The sequence below is a fragment of the Mustela lutreola genome, chromosome 1 (assembly GCF_030435805.1).
Source record: "Mustela lutreola isolate mMusLut2 chromosome 1, mMusLut2.pri, whole genome shotgun sequence".
NCBI classification, from domain to species: Eukaryota; Metazoa; Chordata; class Mammalia; order Carnivora; family Mustelidae; genus Mustela; species Mustela lutreola.
Window position 1 is genome coordinate 179,606,145 of NC_081290.1, and position 18,817 is coordinate 179,624,961.

The following is an 18,817-nucleotide window of genomic DNA, read 5'->3' on the forward strand; positions in this document are numbered from 1 at the left end:
CTTTAATTTTGTTTTTAAAATGACCTCCAAAATAAACTGTTAAAATGCCTTTTTTAGAAAGCCATAGTAATTAAAACAGTGGGTCTTGGCATAAAAACAGACATGTAAATCAATGGAACAGAAAATAGCCCAGAAATATACTCACACATACATGGTCACTTAATTTGATGACAAAGAAGCCAAGAATGTACAATGTGGAAAGGACGGTCTTTTAAAAAATGGTGCTGGGAAAACTGGACAGCCACATGCAGAAGAATAAAACTGGACCATTACTTTATGTGATACCCACAAGTTAACTCAAACACTTGAACTTAAGACCTGAAACTGTAAAATTCACAGAAGAAAACATGGGAGGTAAGTTCCTTGACACAGCTCTTGGCCATGCTGTTCTGGCAATGTCCCCAAAAGCAACAAAAGCAAAAATAATCAAGTGGAACTACATCAAACTAAAAAGATTGTGCACAGCAAAAGAGATCACCACCAAAATGACAAGGCGACCTACTAAATGAGAGAAAACAAGTGCATAACAGTTATCTGATGAGGGGCTAATATCCAAAATTTATGAAGAACTCATAAGAGTCAATAGCAAAGCAAAACAAAACAAAACAACCTGATTAAAAAATGGGCAGAAGATCTGAAGAGAAACTTTCCAAAGATCTACATATAACCAATAGGTACATGAGAGGTGCCCCAAAACAGCAGTTATCAGGGAAATGCAAATCCAAACCCGGAGCTATCACATCTGTTAGGCTAGGACCAAAAACACAAGAAGCAACAGGTGTTGATGAGGATATGGAGAAAAAGGAAACTTCATTTACTGTTGGTAGAAATGACCACTATGGAAAACAGTATGGGGGTGCCTCAAAAAATTAAAATAGAACTAGTAATTCCACGTCTGAATATCTATCTGAAGAAAATGAAATCACTAACTCAAAAGACGAACGCATCCCCGTGTTAATCACAGCACATTCATAACGCTCACATAGGGAAACAATCCAAGTGTCCATCCACGGATGCAAGAGAGATGCGGTGAGCGTATACACGAATATATATTTAACTCAACCACTAACAACAGAAATCCTGCCGTTTGTGACAACGTGTATGGATCCCAAAGGCATTAGGGTAAGAGAAAATTCAGAAAAAGTCAAATACCGTATGATCTTTCTTCCATGGGCAATCTTAAAGCAAGAGCACCAAGCTCATAAACACCGAGAATGGACAGGTATTCACAAGAGGTGGGGTGTGCAAAGAAGTGGAAGAGATGGTGAATTGTTTTTTGTTTTAGTTTAAATAAATCAAATGACAATTTAAAAAATAAATAAAAAGACCCTATATAATCTCACCCTATGTAACACCTAATCAGGTGTTCAACACAGTCAGCCCATAACAGACACAGCAGGAAAATATAAAAATTGGCCTAATATACATGTCTAATATACATTTTCTTAAATTCTACATGAGTGGAATCATATGGTATTTGTTTTCATCTGACAGACTGATTTCACTTAGTATTACACTCCCTGGCTCCATGCATGTTGTTGCAAATGACAAAGATTTCACTCTTTCTTATGACTGAGTAATACAACAGACTATTACTCAGCCATATAATATTATGGAGTATGTTAGTATTAGGAGTATTATGGAGTATTTTAGTATTAGGAGTATTATGGAGTATTTTAGTATTAGGAGTATTTTACTCCTAGTGTCACAGTATTAATACTCCCATTAGCTATGATTAAAAAGGAATTAGAAACAAAATAAAAACTGCATTTATTAAGATTAGAAAATATTTTAAGAAGAAAAAAATTATTTTGACATACAACAAATTTTTAAATGCTATCATATAAACCAGAGATTGGAAAAAATGACTCTAATTACATGAGAAACCCCTAGCTACATGTATATTACAAATACAGGTAAAATGGTATTACTTTCCTGACACCAAGCATTCATTGTTTTGTGAAATCGATATTCACGATGGCTCATTAAAAAATAGTACAGTGTTAACAATCAGTAAATCGAGATATCAAAACTGCATTTTGCTAGTTTCCAACTTTAAAAAAAACCTAAAGCTTTCTAATAAAAAATGGAAAAAAGTTTCAGATTTTGAGTTAGAGTATTAATGTCTTGGCAGAATCTGGCACATAGTAAATTCACACTAAATGACTGTTAAATACTAATTTTAAAAAACAGTTAAAGGAACCAGTCCTCAATTTGTGTTGTTGCAAGGATTCTAGGACGGTTAACAGACATTAAGGAGGTATTCAGGGGAAGTGTTTTGGGTCAACTTCCCAGACAGTCTAATGTTTTCAATAGCTTCAATGACCTTAAACACTATACATCACACTTGTTCATACTCTTTGCTCCTTCTACTGCCAATACCTACTGAGCATCTAATCATTTTGTATTTCCCTGAAATAGAGAATTAAACAAATGACATATAAAACAACTCGAAGATATAACACAGGACATCTTAGGTGAAATAAAGAGAGAATTCAATCTTCAGACAGAAATGGCACACAATGTATCAGAGAAAAAGCTCATTAAACAAAGAGAGAATTCAATCTTCAGACAGAAATGGCACACAATGTATCAGAGAAAAAGCTCATTAAACTTCAAGATAGAATACAAAATTCTTGGGCACTTGAGCAGTGAAAGAAAGCCAGCCATTCAAGGATCAAAACCAGGCTTGTTTCAAACATCCCTGCTAAGAATTAGATACAAGGGGAAAAAATTCCTTAGGTGAAAAAAATGTGACTCAGGTTATTTTGCCCAGAATAATTTGTTTGACTTTTTGTTCTGGGTAGAAATACTCTTTACAAAAACCACAATGGCATGGCACATACATATATGCATGTGTATAATTTATGTTTAAAAATATATATTTAAATGTATAAAATATAAATCAATAATATTTATACCTACACAATGTTTTACATATAATCTCTATAGCCATATATATGTATGTATAAGATAAAGTGAAGATGATTATAACACTTTCACCACAAGGTAGTTATATCAATGTCTGGCTCTAAGGAAATGCTTAATTAATAGTCATTCTTAATTTGTTATTATGTAGGATGATTAGGAACCACACACATGTAACTCCAAAAGGCAAAATATTTAAAAAGCCAAGAGAGCTCTGGGGACCCAAAGGAAGGGCAGATCATTTCAGCAGAGCCCCCATCAATGGAGGTATGATCAAGAGGTGAGGTTTCCTTCCAGATTCCCTTTGTAAATTTCAGTGGCCCAAAGACAGATGAGCTGTTAATTAAACATTGGAGTCTGTGGAAGAAGAGCCCTAGAAAAATTTGAAAGATCTATAAATCCATTTTATTTTCTTCCTTTTTTCAGGAAATGTGTCTGTTTTTCATGAAATAAGAGGCTAAAGGAAAGGAAAGGCAGAACAATGTAGAGCACATTTTCAAAGACACGAAAAGAAATAAACACTTTTTGAAAATGAGAAATGCCACCAATTTATTAAAAGGCGAGGCAAGAACATGATAAATGACTCTAGAAAATTACAGACTTTCAGCAATACCTTTTAACTCTGACTCTGTGAAGGTCAGCTCTAATTACCAGAACAGCAGCCGCTGCTGTAAGATTGCAGGAAACCACAACAAAATAGGGAAGGATCCGGACGCTGATCACTTGAACTAATTAAGTACATTCAATCCTGTAGTCCCACTGCAATGGTGTTCACCGCACAGATATTTCAAAACGCGCTGAGGGCATCAGCTCTACAATCAGACTGGGAAGGCAGGAAAGCCTGGTGAGAACCACACCGCCAGTTTTCTTCCAGTCATTAGATTCTGTTCTCATGATGAGGCAGAAGGAGATAAACGAACAGAACGTACGCCAATATAAATAGGTGGCAAGGCATTTCACGAGAAGGAAAAAAAAAAAAAACAAGAGTTCCAACAGCAAGCAAAGAACCAGTATGTGCATATGATGAATGTGAAATAATTTACTTTTGAAAAGCATATAAAGATATTGTTAAAGGAGTATTATTCTCCTTATTTTTTTTTAAAGATTTTATTTATTTATTTGACAGAGAGAAATCACAAGTAGGCAGAGAGGCAGGCAGAGAGAGAGAGGGAAGCAGGCTCCCTGCTGAGCAGAGTGCCCGATGCGGGACTTGATCCCAGGACCCTGAGATCATGACCTGAGCCGAAGGCAGCGGCTTAACCCACTGAGCCACCCAGGTGCCCTATTCTCCTTAAAGTAATACAACGTAACATAAACATGATAGGCAGTCAATCAAGCAACATTGAACTGAGAACCTGTGCGTGTGTGCCTGGCAGTGAGCCAAGAAATGCATTTGGTGGAGGGCAGAGCTCAAAACCCATTGTAAAAAACTGTTATGTTTAAGTGTTGTCCTTCTTTGTGAGTGGATATAATTTGGGAAGCACCCTAAAGTGATTCTGAGCTACACCTAGAATAAAGTAGGTGACTGACTTGAATAATATAATTTTGGTTACAAGCCACATATGATTAAAGAGTACTAAGAGGGCTTACTCATGTCATTTGCACACTGGATTTGATAAAAATTTCAAGAGGAAAACTCAAAAACTCTTTTGTAACATCACCATTCTTGAAAAATCACGTTGCCTGCTGTGCTCTGAAAGATGCCTATGTGCTTGTTTGGTCATTTATGGAAAATTCCACTTTCGTGCTGTGCTCCACCTTGCATGTGTATAGAAACTTAACCCATGTCAAGTACTGTCTACAACTGTTTTTGACTTGGAAATATGTCTAGGAGGAAAACTTGTATTTTGAACCTTATGAAGAATTCGAGGGAGTCAAAGTCTCCTAGGCCGATTGTATTTCACAAAGAGTTACCGTATTCTGGGTAAAAAAAGCTAGCCACTAAATGATGAGCCTTGTAAGAAGGTAGAGACCATCCCTAATCTCCATCCATTCTAAAATTTTCTGAAATACCAAAAAGGCCACTCACAGGGATTAATACCCAAAGTGTCTTCCCTGGTGTAGAGACTCAAACATCAAAAATGCGACTGAAACTCTTACTGGTGAGCTCAGAGAGACAGAGAGAACTGCTAAGTCTTCAACAAACTGAAGAAGTTCTGTCTCCTCGGACTAACAAATTTAAAATGTAGTGGAATATATAGGCTATGTATATAGAATACATACTATGAATAAGATACGTAAATGTGCATTTCCATATTGAAGTCTATGCAAGCCTACATATGCTAACTGACAAAGTCTGGGCGGAAAAAGGCACAGAGTTTCCAAAGAGGTAGCAACCATTGTGGCTCATGAATTCAGCTGTTGTATTTGCAAGTTAGTTAATAGCTGTTATGGTCAATTTATTAGGCTGTAATTCAAGAAATAAAGTAGAAAACACAGGCCACAAAATGTAAATCATCCTTCCACCCAAAATTAAATCCTCGATCAACTATCTGCAGCTATTTACAGAACAGGAAAGGCGGCTTCCATCGAAGGCTCTCTTTTGAGAAATACCTCATATGACCAAATCTACCTGATCATTTCAGTGAAAGCAGAACTAGGAATTGGTCTCAATTAGGCATAATATTGGAGAAAATTTAGGAAAAAAACTCACAAGCTAACATACGTGATACAGAGGTGAGGAGACTTCATTGTCTTCATTTTTAACTGTTTTATTTAGATACTATCCATGTATCAAAAAAGTCACCCCTTTAAGGAGTATAATTCAGTGGATTTTATAGTGGATTTCAGAGTTGTGCATTATCATCACAAACCAATTTTAGAACATGTCATCACCCCTTCAAAAACTCTGTACTCATCAGCAGTCAATCCTACCCCTCTCCATCGCCTCCCCCTTCCAGGGCACCTACTACTTGTACATTTGCCTCCTCGGGACATTTCACACAAATGCAACCATATACCATGTCTTCTTGAAGACTTTTATTGCTTTAGTTCTTACATTCAGGTCCAAGATCCATTTTGAGTTCATTTGTTTCTACGGTGTGAGATGGGGGATCAAATTCATTCTTTTGCCCTGCACATATTCAGCTGTTTCTAATTACTTAAAAAGACTATTCTTATTCTTTCCCTGTTATCTTCGCATCTTGGTCAAAAATCAAGTCACGATAAATGTAAGGATATTTCTAGGTTCTCAACTTTATTCTATGTGAGTCCTTCACATTTCAAGAGCTCCCCTGCATTTCATAAATTCTAGCATTGGCTTGTCAAGGTCTTCCCAAAAAGCAGCTGGAATTACAATGACACGGATTTTGCAGACCATTATGCCTACTATTCCCATCTGAACAATATTAAGTTTTGCAATGCATTAACATAGATACCTTTCCATTATTTAGGTCTTTAATTTCTTTCAATAATCCTTTCTGTAGTTCTCTGTGTGCAAGTCTTTCACCTCTTTGGTTATACTTTTTCCCTAAGTATTTTATTTATTTTGAGGCTCTTGTAAGTGCAATTCTTTCCCTAATCTCATTTCTGGATTGTTCACATGTCATCTATAGAAGCGCAATCGATATATGTACAGTGATATTCTATCTGTCTTGTTGTAACCTTGATGAAGTTGTTGGTTGTAATTGTGTGTGTGTGTATTTTTCTATAGGGTTTCTATAGGTTTCTATTTTCTATAGGGTTTCTCTATAGAAGATTATACCATCTAAGAATAGAGATTGTTGTACTTTTTTTTCGTTTCCAATTGGAATGTCTACTATACCTTTTCCTTAAAGAATTATCTGAGTAAGAATTTCCCATGCGATACTGAATAAAAAACATTTGTGTTGTTCCTGAAGTTAGGGGGAAGGCAGACACTCTCACAGTTAGTTACGACATTAGCTATGTACTTTTGCCTGATTCCCTTTAGTGGGTTGAGGAAGCTGCCTTGTTACTGCTAGCTTCCTGAATATCACTATCATGGAAGGATGCTGGTTAGTCAAATGCTTTCTCTGCCCTTATAAAGATGCTGCTGAGGCTTTTGCCTTTTATTCCATTACTTAGGTGTACTGCACTAACTGATTTTCAGATGTTAGACAAACGCTATATTCCTGTGATGAACTGGACTCGGTCAGGTTTATCATCATTTTTAAATGTTGCTGCATTGAATTTACTAGTCTTCTGATAAGGATTTTGCATCTGTATTTGTAACGGATATTAATCTGTGCTCTTAGAGCCTTGAGAGGTCTTCATCTGATTTTGGTTATTAAGGTAGTCATAGTGACCTCATAAAATATTTCAGTTTTCTCTCCTCTTCTATTTTTCTGAAGGGGTTATAAGTGTTGGTATTAATTCTCCTTTAAATGTTCAGTAGAATTCACCAGTGAAGTCTAAGCATTGCTTTGTTTCATTGGCTTTATATAAAGATAATGTGAGGGACGCCTGGGTGGCTCAGTTGGTTAAGCGGCTGCCTTCGGCTCAGGTCATGATCCCGGTGTCCTGGGATCGAGTCCCACATCAGGCTCCTTGCTCCACGGGGAGCCTGCTTCTCCCTCTGACTCTGCCTGCCACTCTGTCTGCCTGTGCTCGCTCTCGCTCTCTCTCTCTGACTAAATAAATTAAAAAAAAAAAAATTTAAAGATAATGTGAAAATAGAAAGATCCACAGAGAACAGAGAAGACCTGTCCTTTTTCCCTTGGATCTCCCACTGAGAAACCGACTTTTGGCAATCTATTGTTCCATGTTTGTAATTTAGAGGTAAAACTATCCATTCCATTATTTTCAAGGACTATTTTAAAAAATTAAGTGGAAATAATAGATGTACAAGCATTCTGTAACCAGAAAGTGCCACTCCACTAGACCCTACTCTGCTTAGGACTTCTTGGATCTACTATGGAAAATTCTGTCCACAGACATATGGAATTTTAAGTATCTGAAGAGCAGGCCTGGTACCTTCACCTTCGTCCCTGGGGCAAACATGGCAACCACAGTGTATTGTGTCCAGAAAGGCATACCTGTGGCAAGTCCTACCTGACTTCTTTTGTTCCCAGTATTCGTTCTCCCAAAACTTTTGCTACCAAAAGCAGAAGTCAGAATGGCACTAGGTTCTCTACTCAACAATGAAATTGTCTTTATGAGAAAATCAGCCATTTTCACTTAAACTCAACAGTGATGACTAATCCCCATCACATTTTTCACTGTTAAGAAGACAAAGCCAAGGGGCGCCTGGGTGGCTCGTGGGTTAAGCCTTTGCCTTCCACTCAGGTCATGATCTCAGGGTCCTGGGATCGAGCCCCGCATCAGGCTCTCTGCTCAGCAGGGAGCCTGCTTCCTCCTCTCTCTCTGCCTGCCTCTCTGCCTACTTGTGATCTCTGTCTGTCAAATAAATAAATAAAATCTTAAAAAAAAAAAAAGAAGACAAAGCCAATCTCCAAATAACTGATGTTTTTTTCCTAAGATGGACTATTTCCTACCGAGATAATTGCCCAAGGAGCTGCTACATATCTACCTATATGTCCAAACCTAGCATGAAGTGAATTAGGGTGTTGATTTCTGTACCCTTGAGAATAAAGTTTGTCCCCTACTTACATGTGACTACATAAAATCAGCCACCAATGCTGTTCATATCTGGCCCTCCCAACCCCTCCTTTCATTGTAGATCTCACTGCCTCTGCCAAAGAAGTCAGAGTTTTTGAAGAATGTTTGCTTTCAGAAGAGGGAGAAAGAAAAACACGGTGACAAAAAGGTTGAACTTCTCATTGCTCAGTGTGAGCTATGCCTGGGTGAGCCAATCAGCCTGGATGGCAACATGTCCCAGAACTACCTTTTCCCTAAGTTGTCTACAGTCTTGCTTTTTGACCTAATTCCTTGCCTCCATCTCCAACAATTAATTATATAAAAGAAAATCAGAAATCTCTTCTTAAAACACAAATAATTCTTGAAGGACTATGGCTCCCAGTGACTCACAGCTTAGAAAAAATTAATATAATTAAATTGCTTTCCTTCTAAGTTCCACTTGAACTCTATCCATTACATTGGAAGAATGAGTTATTTTATTTGGCAGGAAACAAAAGGTAGATTAAGATCATTTAGAATGAGAAGCAATTTGTAAAGTTGAAAAGATTTGGCAGGATACCGTACTAAAGGACTTAGGGCACCATAATGGTAACAATTATCACATACTTAGTATGTGCTAGGCACAAGTCCAAGAGAGGAATCTTGACAACCTTATGAAATAAGTATGATTATTATCTTTGTTATAGAAGAAAAAACTGAATCAAGGGAGATTAAGAAACTTGTCTAAAGGGATGCCTGGGTGGCTCAGTTGGTTGAGCCTCCAGCTCTTGATTTCAGCTCAGGTCATGATCTCAAGGTCATGAGATCCAGCCCTGTGTCAGGCTCTGCCCTCAGTGCAGAGTCTGCTTGAGATCCTTTCTCTCTCCCTCTCCCTCCACCGTTTCCCCCACTCACTCTCTCACTCTCTAAATAAATAAAGTCAAAGGAAAGAAGGAAGGAGAAAGAAAGAGAAGAGAAAAAAAGAAAAGAAACAGAAAAAGAAAAGAGAAATTTGTCTAAGGACACATCACCAAGAGGCAGAGCCAGAATTTAAACCTGGGTCTATCTGAACTCTGAGTCAGAGTTCTAAACTTCTACGATGACTGGCCACCTAAAGGCTGATGAGAAGCACTAGATTTTAGAAGACAGATGAAGTATAGAAAAGTGAAACCGTTCCTGATAAACTTCACTGATCTCAAACTTGGTCTAGTCGTACATCTAAAAATAGCTAGCAAAAGCATCGCGCTACTCCTTGCCGCCACTTTTTGAGGTCGCCAAGTTAGCCATGCACACTCACTTATTTAGATAATAGGGCTTTGTAAAGTAGGCTGGAACCTAGTAAGTTACCGTGTCATCGGAGCAGACAGCTGCTATGTAAACCATAAGCAGCGGACTTCCAATAAAATCTGCTGCAGCACCACCAGTCAGTAGTTGAAGAGTCCTCGACCACATGGAAGAGTAAGCAGGTTGTGAATCTAAAACATCTGTATTGGGGCGCCTGGGTGGCTCAGTGGGTTAAAGCCTCTGCCTTCGGCTCAGGTCATGATCTCAGGGTCCTGGGATCGGGCCCCGCATCTGGCTCTCTGCTCAGCGGGGAGCCTGCTTCCCTCCTCTCTCTCTGCCTGCCTCTCTGCCTACTTGTGAACTCTGTCTGTCAAATAAATAAATAAAATCTTTAAAAATAAATAAATAAATAAAACATCTGTATTCGGGGCACCTGGGGGCTCAGTGGGTTAAAGCCTCTGCCTTCAGCTTGGGTCATGATCTCAGGGTCCTGGGATCAAGCCCCGCATAGGGCTCTCTGCTCGGCAGGGAGCCTGCTTCACTTCCTCTCTCTCTCTGCCTGCCTCTCTGCCTACTTGTGATCTGTCAAATTAATAAATAAAATCTCTTTAAAAAAATAAATAAAATGTCTATATAAAATTGGGTCTGGCCTCGTTTGTCATCGATTTTAAGGAGTACAGATTATTCTTACAGTAATTTAACCTACTACTGACATTATATAAAATTAACGAATTCAGATTAAATGAAAGGTAAGATGGCAGCAATGGTAAATGTGCCAGCATCTAAAATGAGATTATCAAACTCCTAGTTGGGACCAAAGCTGTTCTGAACTGACAGCTTTAAATCCAAATTAAGTCTTGTTTTAGGGCCTATTTTTCCTCTGTGTGAATATTTAAACTGCCCTAAATAATAGTAATTTATGACCAACAGAAGCTAATAAATATTGTCTCATACTTAACTTGAGCTAGCCATCCATGCTTAATTTATGTATTTGTTCTGCTAAACCTCATACATATATTACCCCTGCCGTGTTAAGAAATAAATTACAAGAAAGGACAGAGTGCCAATGAAATTTTACAGTAGATTTAATTAATTATTATGCCCACAAAATTTACTAAGCTTCTAGTACGCAAAAAGTGTGATCCAAAACTCAGCAATTAGTCGTTAATACATGGTAGAGAATGAAATAATCTAGCTCTGATGGGGAAAGAAGACTTGCACCTGATTCCGAATAAGTATGATAAATAAATGTGTTACTGCATATAAAGTGCCTAAAATAGCTTTTAATAAGAGCAGCCATTATTACTGTTCAACATTTCTGAATTTTATGAATCACTATAGTTCTATTTTTAAATACCCAAATATGTTTCCATGTTAACATTTCAGGCTAAAGTGAGCTTATTATGGGACCCATATACGGCTCTGCTATTTTAAATGGGGTGCCCTGATCATAAAACTTCTCTCCAAACTCAGGGCTATATTACGAGCCCTGATTTGGGGGCTGAAATGTCAGACAATGTTTCCAGAGGAAAAAGAAAAATAGAATGTAAATTAAGTATCAAATATTTACCCAGCACTTTAAGTATTATGTCTACATGAAGTAATATGTTTTATCGTCCCTACCATTAGAGTTCCCATCTTCCAGATTATGGGTCTTTCCCTTTTTGCCGCACTGACATCAGGCTTCCCACAGTCATACTTGCTGGTATTAGAAACAGTCCTCTGGCCCACCATAGCACATTTTCAACATGTCTTATCTATTCGGCTGTGGATTCAGTAGACCAAACATGTTAAACGATGTACGAAGAGCCTGTGAAAGTGTAACGGGCTCTGATCAAGTGCACGGGAACCATGAGTCTCCTGGTCCCTATTTTGGCTTCTTAGAGCTATCTGCCTTTCTCATACTCGGCTGCATTCAGAAAACCTGAGGCTGTTAGACACCACAGCTCCATTTCAAGTGTTAACGTCTTTTGTTTATCGTTCTAACGGCTGAATTAACCCACAAACAGTAAAAGGGTCCATCTTCTCGCTGCCCCTGGATGTATCATCCACCATGGAGAGCTCAGTTAAAAAGTGGCCATGCCAACCCGCGTTTCAGTTTGACTCTAGTCCACAGGATGGGTCACAGACCAGAAAAGTAAGGTTCCATCCCTCCTCCTGTAAAGACAAACTTAAGGAGAATAAAGAGGAAGACAAGAGAGAAAAGCAAGAGAAGAAAGGAGAGGAGGAGAGAGAGGCTGGAGAGGAGGGGCAACACGGAGGAACATGAAGAATTTTCTTTGGTTACTAAGGGAAAGGAGGCAGCTGCCTTCTCTCTCTCTCTCTTTCTCTCTCTCTCTCTGGAAAAGGTCTCCTTGAAAACAAAGGGGACTTGAGTCCTTGCTCTAATCTAGTAAAATGAAAACAGATCTCTCCAGGAGTCAGAGAAAGCCAATCCCTAAATCAACAATGCAAACATGTTGCCAATGTTGCTGGTCCCCCCACCCCCCAAGGTAAAATCACCTCCAGAGTTAATCTAGGAGTCTATTCTGAGAGATAATGGAGGAAATGAGAGACATTTTATTGCATTTTCTTCTACTTTGCTGTATACTTTGTAGGAAATGTCATCCTGACTTCCTGGGTTTTGTAGGCTACCTATAATGCATATCCTCAGCTGTATTCACTCTGTGAGGATAGTTTTCTTTTTTCCCTTACTGATGTGGATGGGTTTCTTTTTGTTGCTAAGACGTTCTGCTTACCATTAACTCGCCTCGCCATTTGTAGGTTCCATCTCTTGCAATTTTCAGTCCTAAAATAATTCCCCTTCCCCAAAGCACCAAACTTCAGATGCAAGTTTGGGCTCCCTCGTCCTGCATCATTGTTAATAGCTATCATTAGCGAGTTTTTAGGATAATACATTGCCAATTCTGAAGGCAGAGATGTGTGTGGAAGAAGAACATTTAAAATTGGGATTTCCTTTTATATACTGTGTACTGAAGCTTAAAATATGATAATTGCAATTTTTTTCTTGAACCAACAAGCTATTAAAAAATGAAATGCTCAAAAACAAATATAGGGAAATCTCCCAAATTTTCTTTTTAAAAAAGTTTTCTTTGCTCCATCTCATTTCCCCCCTTTGATTCTCTTAACAATGTTTATTATTATCTAAAATTAACCTTTACTCTACTTTTAAAAATTGAAGTATAATTTGCATAGAATAACAATCATCCCTTGTATGTACAGAAAAGCATTTTCTCGCACCAAATTTTCTATAAAATTGATCTCTGACTAATAGTGAAAAGAGGAACATATCTAAAAGCAATTGTTAGGTATTTTATTTGGATTTCCTCCTCGCTGAGCACTGTAGAAAAATTTGTGCTTATAAAACACAATAATCGAAAACTGAGAAATTATGTAGTTGGCCTCTTTCTTCCTTCTAAGAAGCAGCAAGCTGTTTCAACAGTGTACAGAGATGTCCTCAAGTGCACCAGCAAGCGAGGCACAGGGATCCCATCAGCAGACAGAGAAGGGGAGTCTGTTCAAGAGGGGCAAGGCTGGGAGCGGAAAGTGGATGTAAGGTGGGGCTTGGAAGTCAGGGAAGATACTTGTTGGAAACAAAGACCTCTAAGGCCTATTGACCTTAGAGATGTCACCAATGTTTCATTTGCAAAATGGAAATTATAGTAGCATTTTTATATAATTGTGGTGAGGATTAAGTAAGATGTAGAAAATACAGACAATGGAGCAGTTTGCAGGACCAGCAAGGAGGCTGAATGGTATGGAAGCTGGGGGTGGTGTTAGCACGTAGCAACCTTCGCTTGCCCAGCCAGAAGCATCTCCTTCTCGGGACAGCTCTGCAATGTCAGGGAACTCTCTGTGAAGAGACGCCTCTGTGGTGAAAACCAGAGGAAGTGGCACCCCCTCCCTGAGGGAGGGAAGAAATACCTAAGAGTTCCTTTGCATCCTGCATCCTCGCGGATGCCCAGAGAAAGGCAGTAATTGTTTTCTCCCTTAGAAAGTTAATGCTCTATTAACACAGTTTTGCCACAGCAACTAGAAATTCAGGTCCAGTCCTTTCCTTGAGCACGACGTGGGATGAGGAGGGAACTGGAGTAGGAAGTTCTCCGGTTCCTTTCTGGGGGTTTGGATGGAAGAGAAGGAGGTACCGAGGGGCTCTGGAAACTCCTCTCACACCTCCGGCTGGACGTTCAGATCCGTGAGGGTGAGGAACTTAGTCACTGCAAAAGCTTCTTTTTTCCTATGTTTCCATAGTTACTCTCTTTTGACTCCTAGAGAAATCAGGAACTTTTGAACAGTGTTATACCTTGTAAACAAAGCTGGGGGAGGGGTTCTCCAGCTGTAGAGCGCTTCTGAAACCTGCCCCACCAGGGGCTGAGGGGGTGTGGCTGGCGCGGACTCCGCCCACTCACTGCCTGTGCTCCGGGGTGAGCAGGTAACACAGAGAGATGTAATCAGACAAATTCAGGGGAAGTAAAAGATGACCGAGACTTAAATCCTGCTTCCCTAGGATTAAAACAAAAAAGGCAATGATCACATGTATGTGACTTATTGCCGCTGGTTGAACACAGACGGGGAGCAAACAGCTTTTGTCTCATTCACATCCCGCGGATTACAGCAGCATCTTACGCGCAGGAGGCGCTCAGGCAGGCAGCATTTGCTTGTATCGTAAGGAGGCAACATGTACGCTGCAAAAACACCGGGATCAAAAAATGGAAGGTCTAGTTCTAACCCTGGCACTGCTCAACCTATCTGGGCTTTCACTGCCTCAAGTTCAAAAAGGTGAATTGGATTATTGTAATTCAACTTTGAGCTCTAAAACGGAAGAGGGAGGGACTGAGGGAGGGAGAGAAGGAAGGAAGGAGAGAAAGGCCACTCCTCTCAGACAGAATTCCGTCACAGAAAACCCCCCGAGGAAGCATTCTTGGCAGTTAATGGCTTCAGAGAAAGGGAAAGTCACTGTCACTGTTTCAAGACAGAGTTTAGTGAATTCAAAAGGCTTTGGACCAAGAATAAAATTTTCCATCCCAGCCAGATGCAAGACAGAGAATGTGGATGAGCCAGGGAAACCACCGATTTCCAGTCATTCTGCAAGACGGCGCTGCTACGTTGAGTTTGCGCATCTGTACCTTCTCTGATTCCGCCTGTGGTAGCCGTGAACCCTTCTCTTCATTTGCCAAGGCCTGAGCATCCACTCAGCTCCCAGCCTTTGGAATTCATAAGGCTGAAGAGCCAAATCAGTGGATTAAAATGCACAGCGTAGGGCCTGTGCACTTCCCTGGTTTCCAGTGGCTCTGCCTCGCCCACGGAATAAGGCAGGAGAGGAGCCTTTTCTGAAACGCAGATAACAGGAATCTTATCTTGCAGTATCAACCTCCAGCAATCAATTATGTTGCTACGAGCTGATAGTAGTAAAATCTTTCTCAATACACGAAATTTATTTTAAAAGACAGCCAAGATGCTATCTGTCCACTAAATTTCCACAAGCCTTAAATACTTTCACTTATGTTCAAATGTTAACCACTATTTCTTTCCAAGACACCCTATGTACTTTGATGCCTAACTTAAATTTTCCCCAAATGAATGAACTGGCTAATTAATTACTTAAAAAGAAAGTGCAACCGGGCTCCCTCCTTTAGGAAACCAAAATATCTGATGGTTCTCAGAGGGATGCAATTATCGATGTTCACGATAGTTGGCTTACTATAAAAATGTAGGATTTATTTTTGAAACCTCATCCAAAGGATGGTACCTGGTAAACACAACACAAGGAGGGGACCTGGGTGGCTCAGTCAGTCGAGCACCCTGCTCCTGGTCTCAGGGTTATGAGGTCAAACCCCACCTTGGGTTCCATGCTAGGAGTGAAGCCTTATTTAAAAAGAGAAGGTAAGACAAACTGAGGGTGGCTGGGGGGAGGGGCGTCGGGAGAGGGGGGTCAAGTTATGGACATTGGGGAGGGTATGTGCTATGGTGAGTGCTGTGAAGTGTGTAAGCCTGCTGATTCACAGACCTGTACCCCTGGGGATAAAAATGTATGTTTATAAAAAATTAAAAATTTTTTTTAAAAAAGAGAGAGAAGGTAAGAGAAGATGAGAGGAGGGGAGGGAAGGGGAGGAAATAAAAGACATTTAGATATTTACCAAGCTACAGTCTCAACTCCAATCTTATTTTCTACTACCCTCCAGTGTGAAGACAGATACATATAATCAGGCACTAACATAAACCAGGAGCCAGAGAGGCTCCCCAGTTTGGAACAGAAAGCAGGGCACACACTGAACACACGGAAATATAATCATTTCCTAGAGGAAATCGGTTGAGTTCAATCTCTCAGTGAGCACAGAATCCTCCAGAGGCAAAATTTACTCAGACTGGCTAATTTTTAGTATTGTGTCACTGAAGATTCAAAATTCTTAACCAGCATCTTATACCATATTTAACATAAAATGGAACAAATTAAATCCCAGTTTGAAGTCCCCATATGAATGTGAAGGGCCACTGTAACACTTTACAAGCAAAATTCAAGTTCAGATTACTCCGTTTGAGTTAAAAGTTCCAAGACAAAGTTAGACCAAATGGAACTTTAATGTAGAGGAATATACGTACAGTTGATTTTATACCAAAGATTAAGATTTTATATTATATATCTTTGATATTTTATACCAAAGATTAAGAGATCTGTGCATTGGCTGAACCACCATATCTAAAGAATACCTCTTCTAATTTTTGAAGCATCTAGAACACAAGACAAAGGAGAAGAACATAAGGGGGATTAAAGTGTTTCTGCCGCCCATCTTACGGTAGCTCGGTGCTGGTAAACAGAGGATTATTTATTAGCTAGTCTCGATATGGAATAACATGTATTTCCAATTTATTCTTGAATCTATGTAAGAATTGCCTTCTCTCACCGTCACTCCCTCCCCCCACAAAGAACTGTTCCTCGGTCTGGCTACAGATACTCAGAGCAAATCTAAAGGAAACCTGTGGAGTCACAAATACAGACTTACTTTACTTCATGAGAAACATGATAAAATGCTAGGTAAAACTAGATAAAATCCAGGTCTGGGGACGTAACCTAAAAACTAATAGCTACTGGGGTGTCTGGCTGGCTCAGTCAGCTGAGTGTCAACTCCTGGTTTCGGCTCGGGTGATGATCTCAGGAACATGAGATCAAGCTCCACATCCGGCTCCACACTCAGTGCGGGAGTCAGCCTGAGTTTCTCTCCCTCTGTCCCTCACCCCTCACTCCACACCCACTCTCTCTCTCTAAGATAACTAAAAAGAGTTAAATAAATTAATACATACATACATAGATACATAAAAATAAAAACTGAGAGCTACAAAGTCATGCCTGTATTTGGAAAAGGCAAAACTGGGCAGGAAAGTGATGTGTAGTGATTGCAGTGAATGACTTACAGTTGAGAAAAATTACAGTTCACGTATGTAACCTTACAAGCAGCACCATTTTGGTCATAAATACTGCTTGAGAATATGCAGAGGTCCCAGAGGAATTCAGTGATGTTGAAAGGTAAATGTGATGACCGCAGACACAGTCTTTGAAATTCTCAGTGAACTTAGTGTACCGCTGACAGGTAGCTTTTAGAACATCTTTATACTTACTGTAAATATTTAATTAAAGGATGTAAAGCTCATTGAGAAGTATCCAATTCCATGCAGATCAACAGAATTAGAGTAAAATTTCCTTCTACATTTTAAAAATAATTTTTTTTAATTCTATAATTCCCATATTGCTTCAAGAACATCCTGTTCTTACAAAGTCTAGGTCTGTGACATTAGCTAAGGAGGAAATTCTCAACAAGAGTTTTCTAACTCAGCTCCTATCCTGTAATCATTTTATTTTCTTTTTATTTTTTTAAAGGTTTTATTTATTTATTTGACAGAGATCACAAGTAGGCAGAGAGGCAGGCAGAGAGAGAGGAGGAAGCAGGCTCTCTGCTGAGCAGAGAGCCCAATGCGGGGCTCGATCCCAGGACCCTGGGATCATGACCTGGGCCGAACGCAGAGGCTTTAACCCACTGAGCCACCCAGGCACCCCCATTTTATTTTAATATTGCTGTTCAAGGAAGATTACATTAAAATGAGTGCTTTTATATGTGAATCCCTTACGATTTGGTATCTGTATAGCTACTGCTATTTACAAAGATTATATATTTGAAATTGTTCTTTTTTTAATAAAATCTGAAATCCAATTTATGTTATCCAATCTATACAGTGTATCAAAAAACAAACCAGAGTTATTATTAACCAAAGCACTGAGTATAAACAGTACAATTTAGAATAACTGGAGTAAATAATAAAGTTTAATTTCAGGTAAAATTAATCTTTAGTATCAACTAAAACAAGTTTTAAGTATTTTATCCAGTTATGAGCCCACAATGCTTTATCAAGCCTGTAACCATCAGTATTGTCCAGTATAATAACCACTAACCACATGTGGCTACTGAGCATTGGAAATGTGGCTTGTGTAACCGAGGAGCTGAGTTTTAAATTTACTTTAATTAATTTAAAATTAAATAGCCCCATGTGGCTAGTAGTTATCATATAGACAGTTCTGCACATTGAAAACTTACATAACTTATTATATAAGTATGTTAAATTCCCAAAGTTTAAGGCTGTATAGGTAATGAGTCAGTCACTTTCAGTGCTGAGCCTATTGTCTTTGGAGAGCAGAATTAACATACTTATATAATAAGTTATATAAGTTTTCAATGTGCAGAACTGTCTATATGATAACTACTAGCCACATGGGGCTATTTAATTTTAAATTAATTAAAGTAAATTTAAAACTCAGCTCCTCGGTTACACAAGCCACATTTCCAATGCTCAGTAGCCACATGTGGTTAGTGGTTATTATACTGGACAATACTGATGGTTACAGGCTTGATAAAGCATTGTGGGCTCATAACTGGATAAAATACTTAAAACTTGTTTTAGTTGATACTAAAGATTAATTTTACCTGAAATTAAACTTTATTATTTACTCCAGTTATTCTAAATTGTACTGTTTATACTCAGTGCTTTGGTTAATAATAACTCTGGTTTGTTTTTTGATACA

At 38.9% G+C, this 18,817-nt stretch overlaps 1 protein-coding gene across 2 annotated transcripts in view; it reads right to left on the minus strand.

Annotated features, from left to right (window-relative positions):
* The window catches only part of GUCY1A2 (guanylate cyclase 1 soluble subunit alpha 2), a 332,057-nt gene that overhangs the window by 182,739 nt on the left and 130,501 nt on the right, over positions 1 to 18,817 (minus strand). The window lies entirely within an intron of this gene.